The sequence below is a fragment of the Toxorhynchites rutilus genome, chromosome 2, assembly GCF_029784135.1.
Source record: "Toxorhynchites rutilus septentrionalis strain SRP chromosome 2, ASM2978413v1, whole genome shotgun sequence".
Classification (NCBI taxonomy): Eukaryota; Metazoa; Arthropoda; class Insecta; order Diptera; family Culicidae; genus Toxorhynchites; species Toxorhynchites rutilus.
The window spans coordinates 324,736,752-324,741,469 of NC_073745.1; positions in this window are offsets into that span (position 1 = coordinate 324,736,752).

Consider the following 4,718-nt stretch of genomic DNA (forward strand, 5'->3'; position numbering starts at 1 on the left):
TCGCCTACGACAAGTGATGTAATATTTTTGAAAGAAATCATAAGTATTTGATTATTGTGAAGCGTTGGCGAAAAATACAATCGCTCTTTAATCCCCTGACTTACAAGATCGAATCTCACTCTTGCCGAATCGAAAAACTACAATATCGAACCTGGCTCGTGGTGCACTTGCATATCATATGGCACTAGAAGGCTCAGCAGAGCAGTGGAATTACTCAATGCGTGATCATCCGAAACGATTGCATTTGATCCGCTTTTTGTAAATTAAATGTGAATGTAAATTGAAAACCAATTCCTACCTGCCACTTCGACTAGCAACTTTGTGATCCCTGTGAGTCGCCACAATAATCCTCTCAGCCGGAACTCCACCATCGAGGAACTTTCCGTCGCCCTACGTTCCGCCAAAGGTGAGTCGACTGGTCCTGACGGTATCGGCTAAAGGATACTGAAACAGCTATCCTTGCTCGAACAGTTCCTTCTTTTCAGTATCTTTAACAATCTGAAGAGTACACACGAATTCCCCGAGGGTTGGAGACACAGCCTAGTAATACCCATAGCTAAGATCGACCAAAGCAGCAACAACGTAAAAAGCTACCATCCAATTTCCCTAACCTCCTGTTCATCCAAGATTCTAGAAAGAATGGGGAACAGACATCTGATCGGTTTTCTCACCGAAAACAAGAAATTGAGCTATCGACAGTTCGCCTTCCGGTTGGGTATGGGCACCAACAACTATTTCGTGACTCTCGGAGACGTGATAACCGAATCCAACAGAAACCGTCAATACATGGAGATGGTACAACTGGACCTAAAAAAGGCGTGCAACAGAACATGGATCCCGTTAGTGCTGAAAACTCGGGCAGTTTAGAACTTTAACAGTAAATTACTTCATCAAGAATTTCGCCACACGACGAACCTTTGAGGTCAAAATTGGTCACATCAGCTTCCGAGTTTTCAACGAGGAGACAGAAGTACCTCGAGGTTCTGCTAACATCGGTCTAATCATAGACTCGACGATCGTATCCAAGACTGCCAGTTTCTTGTCCAAAAAACACTGGTAGGGTTGATCCCACCCACCTGACTTAGCAACGCGATCCTGCAACGAGTGGCGCATTCCAACTAGAATGTTAGTTTGCTAGAATACTTCAAGACCATCGTGGCAGAAAAATACCGTTTCCAAGAGATCAGATATTCGGAGGGTTCGAAATGACCATCACGACTTGGATTTGGGGTAAGCGATGATAGTAATAATCTGGTTTTCAGCAAGAAACTCGCAGACATCTGCAAGGTCATCTCGGCCGAGATGATCGGCATCTTCGAGGCAACCACAATTTCATCTTCCAAGCCGCTGTTGGTCGTCTCCGATTGGGTGAGTGCCATTGATGCCATTGACATAAAAAGAATGAGAGAACAACGTATCCTGGTCACGGCTCGGTCTCTAACGGATTCAACAGAGGACCTTCCCATCTATTCTGTGGCCACTGTCAAATTCACAACTCCGTCGAGCACTTACTGTGTAGCTGCTCGAAATATGATGATCTGCGAAATCTCCATTGAATCAGCGGGCTTGTACAAAATATCTTGAGCGACGATTCAGCGAGAGTACCAGCCCCGACAAACAATCACTAGCTGTTACTAAACTAGTCAGTTGAATAATTATCGAATAATGGTATTGAGTGCTTAATAAGACGATATGTTGGACTGTATGTTGTATAAAAGCTTATTCAGACCAAATTGAAGCTTTTGTTCAATCATTTATATCAGAGATCGAAATACTCGCCAATTTGAGAGAAAAACGCCGGTTTTCACCCACAGGGAGAATATGAGGGGCAAGAGAATGTTATACGCTCACTTTGATTCTTTATACGCCAGTGTAAAGTTTTGAGAGTGCTTAATTTGTTCAACAACTCATGAAAAAGCTGAACAATTTAAGCCTGAAATATATCTTGAAACTAATCAGTGTCATAATGGTGCTCAATGGGTGCTCAGTAAGACAATATGTTAAACTATATGTTGTTTAAAAGCTTATTTAGACCCAATTGAAGCTTTTGTTCAACCATCGATGTTTTCCTGGGTAATATGCTAGAGAAACGATTCGAAAACGATTATTCAACTGCTTTATTCAACACATGAAGGACTACCAAAGTGAGCATTTGCTGTCAGTGTTTTTAAGCTCATGTTCGACTGCTTGGCATTACGTTCTTAAGTGTTCTAACGGAGCAAATGATTTGATGGAGGATCATTGATGCAAAGGTCGTGAGTTTGAGCCTTTGCTATTTCTTTTTCAAAAGTTTATCAGAAACTGAATAAGTTTGATCTGGTAGCTGTAAAAGACTACAACAAGCGCATATCAAGGTGCTAAAAAACTAATTTTATTTAGAGAAATTTGGTAGAAGAAAATAATGCAGTCAGATAAAAATCTTCGATATCGCAGTCTAAGTAGAGCTAATGAAATCAGAATATGGTCAAAAAGACATTTTCACCACACCTTGGTGTTGGATAAACGTTTTCTAATTGACATTAAACTGCATTTAATGAACAATTCTGGCTATAGCTTAATAACTTCTCCTTATTTGCATGAACAAGATTTGATGACAATTGGTGAGGCATTATTAACCATGAAGCTGAATAAAACCATCATAAAAACGTCACACTGATGGGGAATTGTTAGTTGGGGCGCTTTTCTGCTACTTTTCTTCGAGATCTAGCGTTAACTTTTCTTCGAATAACGGGACAGCCAAGGAGATCCTTGTTTTTTCTTTAACGGCATGGCATTGAGAAGTCTACTGGCCTGAAGCCATGGCTCGAGAACATCCTCACCATCTGGTCCAGTAAGTTCACACGAAGTATTTCAGCTTGTAAGATTCATTCATTGCTAGGGGTATAGACCAGTTCGAGACTAGGTGGAGGTACGTTTAACCCTTTCCCGTACAACATCGAGTCTCACTCGTGGGTACTTGAATCCGCATTGACGGCATTGAGCTTCGTATTACGAAATGGGGGAGCAGGCATGACAATATGGGTTTGCAAAAGACATAAACGTGCTTTTAAAATAAAAATTATGAATGAAAATTATTTTTACCAAACCAAATTAGTACTCTAGGTAAACTAAAATCACTTTTGCTTGCAAGTAGTAAAAAAATATCATACACAAATTGTGTTTAAAGATAATTTTGTATTATAATGGCAAGTTTTGGTGAGAATATCTGAAAATTGATAGAAAATAGTTTAAATTGGGGTCAGAACAGCGTACTTATAGAAGGCAAATAACGCAAAGAAAAAAATTTCATTCAAATTTTAGCAATTTAAAACTGCCTTAGGGTCGACTAATCTGATAGAGAATAGTTGACCTCATAGAAACTAATATCGTATCCAGATGTCGACACCATTCCGCCGTCAACGCGAATAACATAGGGCGCTAGAACGCTCAGCAGGCTAGTGAAATCACTTGATGTGTGACGTATTAAATAATACGGGAAGGAGTTAAGCAAATGATGGGAAAAACGAACCGTAAGAACAAAGGTGCAGGATAGTAGGAATAGGGCATAAAAAGAAAGAAAGAAAGAAAGAGAGACTCCTTATGGCGGGTTTACATTAGGGAGATCTATAGCTACAGATGGATTTTTTCACGTGAATATAGGTGTAAACGGGTGAGAACAAATATGATACATTTATTCGAGGTATATATAACTTGAATAAATTCAGCATATGTAAACGCTTGTGAATTTCTCACTGGTGAGAAATCACTAAAGTTGTATGCAGTTCTACTTCAGGTGAATAAATTCACCGAAGATATGAATATATTCATTATAGAAGTTCACGCTAGTGTAAACGGTTGATGCGATTTCTATAAATCTCATCATATTTCTTCACATGAATATATCCCTAGTCTAAACCCACCCTTAGTCAAGAAACAAGCGTCTTGACTAGGTGTATTCTCTTATTTCAATCATTCATTCTGCATCTTAAAATATGCAGCACAGCATTACACCCGTGACTATTGAAACAAACCAACACCGGCTTCGGAAAAGAACTACCCAGTACGTGAAGCAACCACCATTGCCATCGGTGGACATACAACGGCACCGATATCGAGTCCAGTGAAAGGAAGCAATCTCGGAATAATATCGACGCCCCGAATAGAGAGAATTTATGGGGCATCTTCCTCGGTGGGAGACTTTTTTTTATTATTCCTACCTGTTCCTTCCTCCACGTATCAGAGGCAATGGAGTGTGAAGAAGGTGTTTTCACACGCTATGGTAGTATCCAAGACGGGTCTATGGTACTAGGTGAGGCCGTTTCGTCACTAAGTAGGTTAGGGGAGCGGTATATAAAAACAGTACGGATGAAAGCAGAAGGGGAATTATTTGCTTGAAGCGTGAAAGAGACAGACTGATCACGAGCGAGCTCCGGCACAAGCGTATTGTGTTTTGTTTACAAACAAAACACAGTAGACTTCCAAGATGGCTGAAGAGTGGTTTTAGAAAATTGGCCCACCTTAGGATATACTTCTACGCGCCTTGGGTAGTATCAAGGCGCCTAGAAGTATATACTAAGGTGGGCCAACTTGCTAAAACCACTCTTCAGCCATCTTGGAAGTCTACTGTGTTTTGTTTGTAAACAAAACACAATACGCTATTGCCGAAGCTCGCTCGTGATCAGTCTGTCTCTTTCACGCTACAAGCAAATAATTCCCCTTCTACTTTCTTCCGTGCTGTT